The sequence below is a fragment of the Idiotropiscis lumnitzeri genome, chromosome 16 (assembly GCF_059441095.1).
Source record: "Idiotropiscis lumnitzeri isolate Australia: NSW breed Sydney's pygmy pipehorse chromosome 16, RoL_Ilum_1.0, whole genome shotgun sequence".
In the NCBI taxonomy this organism is placed as follows: Eukaryota; Metazoa; Chordata; class Actinopteri; order Syngnathiformes; family Syngnathidae; genus Idiotropiscis; species Idiotropiscis lumnitzeri.
The window spans coordinates 240,001-252,500 of record NC_142406.1 but is presented as its reverse complement, the minus strand read 5'-3'; the positions used below and the strand labels follow the sequence as shown (position 1 = coordinate 252,500).

Sequence of the window (12,500 nt, the reverse complement as noted above, 5' to 3'; positions counted from 1 at the left end):
GGGGTAAGGGGGTTAGGCGACCTGGGGCTGGAGAGGAGCACCTTCCCCGGGCACAGGCAGGGAGCGAGCGCCCACCCCCAGCTCCATCGCTCCGGGGGTAATAGGCCGGCGTCTGCCACACTTAGCCCGGAGAGGAGCACCTTCCCCGGGCACGGGCGGGGAGCGAGCGCCCCCCAGCTCCATCGCTCCGGGGGTAATAGGCCGGCGTCTGCCACACTTAGGCCGCAGAGGAGCACCTTCCCCGGGCACGGGCGGGGAGCGAGCGCCCCCAGCTCCATCGCTCCGGGGGTAATAGGCCGGCGTCTGCCACACTTAGGCCGGAGAGGAGCACCTTCCCCGGGCACGGGCGGGGAGCGAGCGCCCCCAGCTCCATCGCTCCGGGGGTAATAGGCCGGCGTCTGTCACACTTAGCCCGAATATGAGCACCTTCCCCGGGCACGGGCGGTGCCAAGCGTCCCCTAAGTTTGCCCAAATGGAAGCTCCGGAGGAGGAGTGCGGGCGTGTGTCACACTTGGCCCGAATAGGAGCACCTTCCCCGGGCACAGGCGGTGCCAAGCGGCCCCTAAGTTTGCCCAAATGGAAGCTCCGGTGGAGGAGTGCATGCTGCATGACAGTGAAGCCGAATAGGAGCACCTTCCCCGGGCACATACGGTGCCAAGCGGCCCCTAAGTTTGCCCTTATGGAAGCTCCGGAGGAGGAGTGCATGCTGTGTGACAGTGAAGCCGAATAGGAGCACCTTCCCCGGGCACAGACGGTGCCAAGCGGCCCCTAAGTTTGCCCTTATGGAAGCTCCGGAGGAGGAGTGCATGCTGTGTGACAGTGAAGCCGAATAGGAGCACCTTCCCCGGGCACAGACGGTGCCAAGCGGCCCCTAAGTTTGCCCTTATGGAAGCTCCGGACAGTGAAGCCGAATATGAGCACCTTCCCCGGGCACAGGCGGTGCCAAGTGGCCCCTAAGTCTACCCTCATGGAAGCTCCGGAGGAGGAGGGCGGGCGTGTGTCACACTTAGCCCGAATAGGAGCACCTTCCCCGGGCACAGACGGTGCCAAGCGGCCCCTAAGTTTGCCCTTATGGAAGCTCCGGAGGAGGAGTGCACGCTGTGTGACAGTGAAGCCGAATATGAGCACCTTCCCCGGGCACAGGCGGTGCCAAGCGGCCCCTAAGTTTGCCCTTATGGAAGCTCCGGAGGAGGAGTGCATGCTGTGTGACAGTGAAGCCGAATATGAGCACCTTCCCCGGGCACAGGCGGTGCCAAGCGGCCCCTAAGTTTGCCCAAATGGAAGCTCCGGAGGAGGAGTGCGGGCGTGTGTCACACTTGGCCCGAATAGGAGCACCTTCCCCGGGCACGGGCGGTGCCAAGCGGCCCCTAAGTTTGCCCAAATGGAAGCTCCGGAGGAGGAGTGCATGCTGCCTGACAGTGAAGCCGAATATGAGCACCTTCCCCGGGCACAGGCGGTGCCAAGCGGCCCCTAAGTCTACCCTAATGGAAGCTCCGGAGGAGGAGGGCGGGCGTGTGTCACACTTGGCCCGAATAGGAGCACCTTCCCCGGGCACAGACGGTGCCAAGCGGCCCCTAAGTTTGCCCTTATGGAAGCTCCGGAGGAGGAGTGCATGCTGCCTGACAGTGAAGCCGAATATGAGCACCTTCCCCGGGCACAGGCGGTGCCAAGCGGCCCCTAAGTCTACCCTCATGGAAGCTCCGGAGGAGGAGTGCGGGCGTGTGTCACACTTGGCCCGAATAGGAGCACCTTCCCCGGGCACAGACGGTGCCAAGCGGCCCCTAAGTTTGCCCTTATGGAAGCTCCGGAGGAGGAGTGCATGCTGCCTGACAGTGAAGCCGAATATGAGCACCTTCCCCGGGCACAGGCGGTGCCAAGCGGCCCCTAAGTTTGCCCAAATGGAAGCTCCGGAGGAGGAGTGCGGGCGTGTGTCACACATGGCCCGAATAGGAGCACCTTCCCCGGGCACAGGCGGTGCCAAGCGGCCCCTAAGTTTGCCCAAATGGAAGCTCCGGAGGAGGAGTGCATGCTGCCTGACAGTGAAGCCGAATATGAGCACCTTCCCCGGGCACAGGCGGTGCCAAGCGGCCCCTAAGTTTGCCCAAATGGAAGCTCCGGAGGAGGAGTGCGGGCGTGTGTCACACTTGGCCCGAATAGGAGCACCTTCCCCGGGCACAGACGGTGCCAAGCGGCCCCTAAGTTTGCCCTTATGGAAGCTCCGGAGGAGGAGTGCATGCTGCCTGACAGTGAAGCCGAATATGAGCACCTTCCCCGGGCACAGGCGGTGCCAAGCGGCCCCTAAGTTTGCCCAAATGGAAGCTCCGGAGGAGGAGTGCATGCTGCCTGACAGTGAAGCCGAATATGAGCACCTTCCCCGGGCACAGGCGGTGCCAAGCGGCCCCTAAGTTTGCCCAAATGGAAGCTCCGGAGGAGGAGTGCGGGCGTGTGTCACACTTGGCCCGAATAGGAGCACCTTCCCCGGGCACAGACGGTGCCAAGCGGCCCCTAAGTTTGCCCTTATGGAAGCTCCGGAGGAGGAGTGCATGCTGCCTGACAGTGAAGCCGAATATGAGCACCTTCCCCGGGCACAGGCGGTGCCAAGCGGCCCCTAAGTTTGCCCAAATGGAAGCTCCGGAGGAGGAGTGCATGCTGCCTGACAGTGAAGCCGAATATGAGCACCTTCCCCGGGCACAGGCGGTGCCAAGCGGCCCCTAAGTTTGCCCAAATGGAAGCTCCGGAGGAGGAGTGCGGGCGTGTGTCACACTTGGCCCGAATAGGAGCACCTTCCCCGGGCACAGACGGTGCCAAGCGGCCCCTAAGTTTGCCCTTATGGAAGCTCCGGAGGAGGAGTGCATGCTGCCTGACAGTGAAGCCGAATATGAGCACCTTCCCCGGGCACAGGCGGTGCCAAGCGGCCCCTAAGTCTACCCTCATGGAATCTCCGGAGGAGGAGGGCGGGCGTGTGTCACACTTGGCCCGAATAGGAGCACCTTCCCCGGGCACAGACGGTGCCAAGCGGCCCCTAAGTTTGCCCTTATGGAAGCTCCGGAGGAGGAGTGCATGCTGTGTGACAGTGAAGCCGAATAGGAGCACCTTCCCCGGGCACAGACGGTGCCAAGCGGCCCCTAAGTTTGCCCAAATGGAAGCTCCGGAGGAGGAGTGCATGCTGCCTGACAGTGAAGCCGACTATGAGCACCTTCCCCGGGCACAGGCGGTGCCAAGCGGCCCCTAAGTTTGCCCTTATGGAAGCTCCGGAGGAGGAGTGCGGGCGTGTGTCACACTTGGCCCGAATATGAGCACCTTCCCCGGGCACAGGCGGTGCCAAGCGGCCCCTAAGTTTGCCCTTATGGAAGCTCCGGAGGAGGAGTGCATGCTGTGTGACAGTGAAGCCGAATAGGAGCACCTTCCCCGGGCACAGACGGTGCCAAGCGGCCCCTAAGTTTGCCCTTATGGAAGCTCCGGAGGAGGAGTGCATGCTGTGTGACAGTGAAGCCGAATAGGAGCACCTTCCCCGGGCACAGACGGTGCCAAGCGGCCCCTAAGTTTGCCCTTATGGAAGCTCCGGACAGTGAAGCCGAATATGAGCACCTTCCCCGGGCACAGGCGGTGCCAAGTGGCCCCTAAGTCTACCCTCATGGAAGCTCCGGAGGAGGAGGGCGGGCGTGTGTCACACTTAGCCCGAATAGGAGCACCTTCCCCGGGCACAGACGGTGCCAAGCGGCCCCTAAGTTGTCCCAAATGGAAGCTCCGGAGGAGGAGTGCATGCTGCCTGACAGTGAAGCCGAATATGAGCACCTTCCCCGGGCACAGGCGGTGCCAAGCGGCCCCTAAGTTTGCCCAAATGGAAGCTCCGGAGGAGGAGTGCATGCTGCATGACAGTGAAGCCGAATAGGAGCACCTTCCCCGGGCACAGGCGGTGCCAAGCGGCCCCTAAGTCTACCCTCATGGAAGCTCCGGAGGAGGAGTGCGGGCGTGTGTCACACTTGGCCCGAATAGGAGCACCTTCCCCGGGCACAGGCGGTGCCAAGCGGCCCCTAAGTTTGCCCTTATGGAAGCTCCGGAGGAGGAGTGCATGCTGCCTGACAGTGAAGCCGAATAGGAGCACCTTCCCCGGGCACAGGCGGTGCCAAGCGGCCCCTAAGTTTGCCCTTATGGAAGCTCCGGAGGAGGAGTGCATGCTGCCTGACAGTGAAGCCGAATAGGAGCACCTTCCCCGGGCACAGGCGGTGCCAAGCGGCCCCTAAGTTTGCCCAAATGGAAGCTCCGGAGGAGGAGTGCATGCTGCCTGACAGTGAAGCCGACTATGAGCACCTTCCCCGGGCACAGGCGGTGCCAAGCGGCCCCTAAGTTTGCCCTTATTGAAGCTCCGGAGGAGGAGTGCGGGCGTGTGTCACACTTGGCCCGAATATGAGCACCTTCCCCGGGCACAGGCGGTGCCAAGCGGCCCCTAAGTTTGCCCAAATGGAAGCTCCGGAGGAGGAGTGCGGGCGTGTGTCACACTTGGCCCGAATATGAGCACCTTCCCCGGGCACAGGCGGTGCCAAGCGGCCCCTAAGTTTGCCCAAATGGAAGCTCCGGAGGAGGAGTGCGGGCGTGTGTCACACTTGGCCCGAATAGGAGCACCTTCCCCGGGCACGGGCGGTGCCAAGCGGCCCCTAAGTTTGCCCAAATGGAAGCTCCGGAGGAGGAGTGCATGCTGCCTGACAGTGAAGCCGAATATGAGCACCTTCCCCGGGCACAGGCGGTGCCAAGCGGCCCCTAAGTCTACCCTAATGGAAGCTCCGGAGGAGGAGGGCGGGCGTGTGTCACACTTGGCCCGAATAGGAGCACCTTCCCCGGGCACAGGCGGTGCAAAGCGGCCCCTAAGTCGGTAAAGGTTGAAATAAGTAAATAAATACAAAAAGGACGAGGGGGGGAAAAAAAAGGCAAAAACGTATAAAATTCCCCCATTCATTTCAATGGGCTCGGCCGAATTGGGCTTGCGGGACCGCCGAGGGCACGCCGGAGGGCGGTTGAGTCGGTAAAAGTTGAAATAAATGAATAAATACAAAAAGGACGAGGGGGGGGAAAAAAAGGCAAAAACGTATAAAATTCCCCCATTCATTTCAATGGGCTCGGCCGAATTGGGCTTGCGGGACCGCCGAGGGCACGCCGGAGGGCGGTTGAGTCGGTAAAAGTTGAAATAAATGAATAAATACAAAAAGAACGAGGGGGGGGGGGAAAAAGGCAAAAACGTATAAAATTCCCCCATTCATTTCAATGGGCTCGGCCGAATTGGGCTTGCGGGACCGCCGAGGGCACGCCGGAGGGCGGTTGAGTCGGTAAAAGTTGAAATAAATGAATAAATACAAAAAGAACGAGGGGGGGGAAAAAAAGGCAAAAACGTATAAAATTCCCCCATTCATTTCAATGGGCTCGACCGAATTGGGCTTGCGGGACCGCCGAGGGCACGCCGGAGGGCGGTTGAGTCGGTAAAAGTTGAAATAAATGAATAAATACAAAAAGAACGAGGGGGGGAAAAAAAAGGCAAAAACGTATAAAATTCCCCCATTCATTTCAATGGGCTCGGCTAAAATGGGCCTGCAGTACTGCCGAGAGGCCGCCGGAGGACGCCCTAGTAGGCAAACGTTGATCCCCACACACGAGGGGTCAGTTAGGCGACCAGGGGTAGCGTTTAGGCGACCAGGGGTAGCGTTTAGGTGACCAGGGGAAGCGTTTAGGCGACCAGGGGTAGCGTTTAGGTGACCAGGGGTAGCGTTTAGGCGACCAGGGGTAGCGTTTAGGCGACCAGGGGTAGCGTTTAGGCGACCAGGGGTAGCTTTTAGGCGACCAGGGGTAGCTTTTAGGCGACCAGGGGTAGCGTTTAGGCGACCAGGGGCGTTGCAGTTCCGCCGAATTGCATTAGGGGCGCTGCAGTAGGCAAACGTTCTTCCCCCCTAGTCAGAGGGTCATTTGCCTACTTCCCAGGTTTACCCGGGTTTTCCAAAACACCTGGGGCACATTTTCAGGGATCACGTTTTTAGAAACAAAAATATTCATAATTTCTTCTAAGTCCCCTTTCCAGCGGGGAACTTTGAAACATTGTATCCGACCACTGAAGGCTGTTGGCGGGCACGGCGCGGCAAACAGCCCGCACTCAGGCATGGAGCTCCGGGGAAAGTTGCCTAATTTCTTCTAAGTCCCCTTTCCAGCGGGGAACTTTGAAACATTGTATCCGACCGTGGAAGGCTGTTGGCGGGCACGGCGCGGCTCATAGCCGGCCCTCAGGCACGGAGCTCCGGGTGAATTTTCACAAATTTCTTCTAAGTCCCCTTTCCAGCGGGGAACTTTGAAACATTGTATCCGACCGTGGAAGGCTGTTGGCGGGCACGGCGCGGCTCATAGCCGGCCCTCAGGCACGGAGCTCCGGGTGAATTTCCACAAATTTCTTCTAAGTCCCCTTTCCAGCGGGGAACTTTGAAACATTGTATCCGACCGTGGAAGGCTGTTGGCGGGCACGGCGCGGCTCATAGCCGGCCCTCGGGCACGGAGCTCCGGGTGAATTTTCACAAATTTCTTCTAAGTCCCCTTTCCAGCGGGGAACTTTGAAACATTGTATCCGACCGTGGAAGGCTGTTGGCGGGCACGGCGCGGCTCATAGCCGGCCCTCAGGCACGGAGCTCCGGGTGAATTTTCACAAATTTCTTCTAAGTCCCCTTTCCAGCGGGGAACTTTGAAACATTGTATCCGACCGTGGAAGGCTGTTGGCGGGCACGGCGCGGCTCATAGCCGGCCCTCAGGCACGGAGCTCCGGGTGAATTTTCACAAATTTCTTCTAAGTCCCCTTTCCAGCGGGGAACTTTGAAACATTGTATCCGACCGTGGAAGGCTGTTGGCGGGCACGGCGCGGCTCATAGCCGGCCCTCAGGCACGGAGCTCCGGGTGAATTTCCACAAATTTCTTCTAAGTCCCCTTTCCAGCGGGGAACTTTGAAACATTGTATCCGACCGTGGAAGGCTGTTGGCGGGCACGGCGCGGCTCATAGCCGGCCCTCGGGCACGGAGCTCCGGGTGAATTTTCACAAATTTCTTCTAAGTCCCCTTTCCAGCGGGGAACTTTGAAACATTGTATCCGACCGTGGAAGGCTGTTGGCGGGCACGGCGCGGCTCATAGCCGGCCCTCGGGCACGGAGCTCCGGGTGAATTTTTACAAATTTCTTCTAAGTCCCCTTTCCAGCGGGGAACTTTGAAACATTGTATCCGACCGTGGAAGGCTGTTGGCGGGCACGGCGCGGCTCATAGCCGGCCCTCAGGCACGGAGCTCCGGGTGAATTTCCACAAATTTCTTCTAAGTCCCCTTTCCAGCGGGGAACTTTGAAACATTGTATCCGACCGTGGAAGGCTGTTGGCGGGCACGGCGCGGCTCATAGCCGGCCCTCGGGCACGGAGCTCCGGGTGAATTTTCACAAATTTCTTCTAAGTCCCCTTTCCAGCGGGGAACTTTGAAACATTGTATCCGACCGTGGAAGGCTGTTGGCGGGCACGGCGCGGCTCATAGCCGGCCCTCAGGCACGGAGCTCCGGGTGAATTTCCACAAATTTCTTCTAAGTCCCCTTTCCAGCGGGGAACTTTGAAACATTGTATCCGACCGTGGAAGGCTGTTGGCGGGCACGGCGCGGCTCATAGCCGGCCCTCGGGCACGGAGCTCCGGGTGAATTTTCACAAATTTCTTCTAAGTCCCCTTTCCAGCGGGGAACTTTGAAACATTGTATCCGACCGTGGAAGGCTGTTGGCGGGCACGGCGCGGCTCATAGCCGGCCCTCGGGCACGGAGCTCCGGGTGAATTTTCACAAATTTCTTCTAAGTCCCCTTTCCAGCGGGGAACTTTGAAACATTGTATCCGACCGTGGAAGGCTGTTGGCGGGCACGGCGCGGCTCATAGCCGGCCCTCAGGCACGGAGCTCCGGGTGAATTTCCACAAATTTCTTCTAAGTCCCCTTTCCAGCGGGGAACTTTGAAACATTGTATCCGACCGTGGAAGGCTGTTGGCGGGCACGGCGCGGCTCATAGCCGGCCCTCGGGCACGGAGCTCCGGGTGAATTTTTACAAATTTCTTCTAAGTCCCCTTTCCAGCGGGGAACTTTGAAACATTGTATCCGACCGTGGAAGGCTGTTGGCGGGCACGGCGCGGCTCATAGCCGGCCCTCAGGCACGGAGCTCCGGGTGAATTTTCACAAATTTCCTCTAAGTCCCCTTTCCAGCGGGGAACTTTGAAACATTGTATCCGACCGTGGAAGGCTGTTGGCGGGCACGGCGCGGCTCATAGCCGGCCCTCAGGCACGGAGCTCCGGGTGAATTTTCACAAATTTCTTCTAAGTCCCCTTTCCAGCGGGGAACTTTGAAACATTGTATCCGACCGTGGAAGGCTGTTGGCGGGCACGGCGCGGCTCATAGCCGGCCCTCGGGCACGGAGCTCCGGGTGAATTTTTACAAATTTCTTCTAAGTCCCCTTTCCAGCGGGGAACTTTGAAACATTGTATCCGACCGTGGAAGGCTGTTGGCGGGCACGGCGGGGCTCATAGCCGGCCCTCGGGCACGGAGCTCCGGGTGAATTTTTACAAATTTCTTCTAAGTCCCCTTTCCAGCGGGGAACTTTCAAACATTGTATCCGACCACTGAAGGCTGTTGGCGGGCGCGGCGCGGCTCACAGCCCGCCCTCAGGCACGGAGCTCCGGGGAAATTTGCCTCATTTCTTCTAAGTCCCCTTTCCAGCGGGGACCTTTCAAACATTGTATCCGACCACTGAAGGCTGTTGGCGGACGCGGCGCGGCTCACAGCCCGCCCTCAGGCACGGAGCTCCGGGGAAATTTGCCTCATTTCTTCTAAGTCCCCTTTCCAGCGGGGAACTTTCAAACATTGTATCCGACCACTGAAGGCTGTTGGCGGACGCGGCGCGGCTCACAGCCCGCCCTCAGGCACGGAGCTCCGGGGGAATTTCCCCCTCATTTCTTCTAAGTCCCCTTTCCAGCGGGGAACTTTCAAACATTGTATCCGACCGTGGAAGGCTGTTGGCGGGCACGGCGCGGCTCATAGCCGGCCCTCAGGCACGGAGCTCCGGGTGAATTTGACAAATTCCTTCTAAGTCCCCTTTCAAGCGGGGAACTTTGAAACATTGTATCCGACCGTGGAAGGCTGTTGGCGGGCACGGCGCGGCTCATAGCCGGCCCTCAGGCACGGAGCTCCGGGTGAATTTTTACAAATTTCTTCTAAGTCCCCTTTCCAGCGGGGAACTTTGAAACATTGTATCCGACCACTGAAGGCTGTTGGCGGACGCGGCGCGGCTCACAGCCCGCCCTCAGGCACGGAGCTCCGGGGAAATTTGCCTCATTTCTTCTAAGTCCCCTTTCCAGCGGGGACCTTTCAAACATTGTATCCGACCACTGAAGGCTGTTGGCGGGCGCGGCGCGGCTCACAGCCCGCCCTCAGGCACGGAGCTCCGGGGAAATTTGCCTCATTTCTTCTAAGTCCCCTTTCCAGCGGGGAACTTTCAAACATTGTATCCGACCACTGAAGGCTGTTGGCGGGCGCGGCGCGGCTCACAGCCCGCCCTCAGGCACGGAGCTCCGGGGAAATTTGCCTCATTTCTTCTAAGTCCCCTTTCCAGCGGGGAACTTTCATACATTGTATCCGACCACTGAAGGCTGTTGGCGGACGCGGCGCGGCTCACAGCCCGCCCTCAGGCACGGAGCTCCAGGGGGAATTTGCCCCCTCATTTCTTCTAAGTCCCCTTTAGGCGACCAGGGGTTGACAATTTAGGTGACCAGGGGTTGACAATTTAGGCGACCAGGGGTGACTTTTAGGCGACCAGGGGTGAGGTTTAGGCGACCAGGGGTGAGGTTTAGGCGACCAGGGGTAGCGTTTAGGCGACCAGGGGCGTTGCAGTTCCGCCGAATTGCATTAGGGGCGCTGCAGTAGGCAAACGTTTTTACCCCTAGTCAGAGGGTCATTTGCCTACTTCCCAGGTTTACCCGGGTTTTCCAAAACACCTGGGGCACATTTTTAGGAACCACGTTTTTAGAAACAAAAATTCTTCTATGTCCACCTCCGTGAAAGAAATTGCCCAATGGTTCCCGCGGAAGAGAGCTGCCAGGCGGACGCATACTGCAATAACGGCCGCCCTGGCGCTCTGGTGGATGTTATCCTCGAAATTTCTTCTATGTGCCCATTCCAGCGGGCAACTTGCGAACAATGGTGTCCGACCATGGAAGGCTGTTGGCGGACGCGGCGCGGCTCACAGCCCGCCCTCAGGCACGGAGCTCCGGGGGAATTTTCCCCTCATTTCTTCTAAGTCCCCATTCCAGCGGGGAGCTTGCAAACGTGGTATCCGACCACTGAAGGCTGTTGGCGGGCACGGCCCCACCAGCGCAACACGGCACTTCCTATGACTCGGGTCCGACGCAGGAGGAGCGGTCCTCCCGGCCCCACCACACGGCACTTCCTATGACTCGGGTCCGACGCAGGAGGAGCGGTCCTCCCGGCCCCGCCACACGGCACTTCCTATGACTCGGGTCCGACGCAGGAGGAGCGGTCCTCCCGGCCCCGCCACACGGCACTTCCTATGACTCGGGTCCGACGCAGGAGGAGCGGTCCTCCCGGCCCCGCCACACGGCACTTCCCATGACTCGGGTCCGACGCAGGAGGAGCGGTCCTCCCGGCCCCACCACCGCCACACGGCACTTCCCATGACCCGGGTCCGACGCAGGAGGAGCGGTCCTCCCGGCCCCACCGCAACACACACAACCACTGACCGATTGGCAATCATGACCCGCCATCGGAGGGCCCCTGCCGGCCCCGGCCTCGCGCCGGGGTGTTCGGGTGGACGGTTCCTTCGGCCTGCGGGTCGACCTCTGAGCGTTGGCCGGCACCGCAGCACCGCAGCACACATAACCACTGACCGATTGGCAATCATGACCCGCCATCGGAGGGCCCCTGCCGGCCCCGGCCTCGCGCCGGGGTGTTCGGGTGGACGGTTCCTTCGGCCTGCGGGTCGACCTCTGAGCGTTGGCCGGCACCGCAGCACACACAACCACTGACCGATTGGCAATCATGACCCGCCATCGGAGGGCCCCTGCCGGCCCCGGCCTCGCGCCGGGGTGTTCGGGTGGACGGTTCCTTCGGCCTGCGGGTCGACCTCTGAGCGTTGGCCGGCACCGCATCACCGCAGCACACATAACCACTGACCGATTGGCAATCATGACCCGCCATCGGAGGGCCCCTGCCGGCCCCGGCCTCGCGCCGGGGTGTTCGGGTGGACGGTTCCTTCGGCCTGCGGGTCGACCTCTGCGCGTTGGCCGGCACTTCCCTACCGTTACCCCCCCACCCCTGGGGTTGTGACAAAACGGCACTTCCTATGACTCGGGTCCGACGCTGGAGGAGCGGTCCTCCCGGCCCATCTCGCACCCACACCCTGACATATACTGCACCACACCAACCACTGACCGATTGGCAAGCATGACCCGCCATCGGAGGGCCCCTGCCGGCCCCGGCCTCGCGCCGGGGTGTTCGGGTGGACGGTTCCTTCGGCCTGCGGATCGACCTCTAGCGCACCAACCAGCGCGAAACCGCTTTCGTCGCGAGACCGAGACGACCCTGTCGCGTGCCCGTTGGCCACACGGGCCCAGAGATGTCCTACACGGGAGTTCCGCCGCGCTCGCGGGTACCCCGCGCCGCCCCGCCACGAGAGGGGCGCGGGAGCCCAGGCCCGCATCAGCCGAGCGGTCCTTTCCGAAAAAGCATGTTTCTCAAACCCTACCGGCGTCTGTCAGAAGACGCCGCCTCCGAGTGCGTGTTGCGGTCGCGGGCGTGCGGGCGGCTCCGGCTCCCTCCCGCGACTGACCGCCACGCGGTAACGCGGCCTCTACGGACCGAGTACATACCGAGGCCCAGCCGACTTCCTCACCGCGCACGGGGGCTGAATCGGTAACGGAAATTTCGGTAGCCCACGTCCGAAAAAAATGAGAGAGAAAAAACAACGAGGGAGGCTGGGGTGCCGCCGGGGGTAACCCCGCGGGAGGCCGTCTCCCGCGGGCGCCGCCCGGTCCCCGCGCCCGGCTCCCCGCTCAGCTCCGGTTCCAATGCAAGAAACACAGACCGCCGGACGCGAGGGCTACCTGGTTGATCCTGCCAGTAGCATATGCTTGTCTCAAAGATTAAGCCATGCAAGTCTAAGTACACACGGTTCCGATACAGTGAAACTGCGAATGGCTCATTAAATCAGTTATGGTTCCTTTGATCGCTCCACCGTTACTTGGATAACTGTGGCAATTCTAGAGCTAATACATGCAAACGAGCGCCGACCCGTCTCCGCGGGGACGCGCGCATTTATCAGACCCAAAACCCACGCGGGTTCGGTTTGCCGCGGTGCAGCGGGCCCGCCGGCTTTCACAGCCGGCGGGCTGTCGGTCTCCGCGGTGCCGCCGGCCCGGCCCCCCCTTTGGTGACTCTAGATAACGCCCGAGCCGA

At 60.8% G+C, this 12,500-nt stretch overlaps 1 non-coding gene across 1 annotated transcript in view; it reads left to right on the top strand.

Annotated features, from left to right (window-relative positions):
- The first annotated feature begins 12,145 nt into the window (after positions 1–12,145).
- Positions 12,146–12,500, top strand: part of LOC148320747 (18S ribosomal RNA) — a 1,933-nt gene continuing 1,578 nt past the window's right edge. Inside the window, exon 1 of the ribosomal RNA XR_015839481.1 lies at positions 12,146–12,500. This exon is cut by the window's right edge and continues 1,578 nt beyond it. This is a non-coding gene — a ribosomal RNA (18S ribosomal RNA).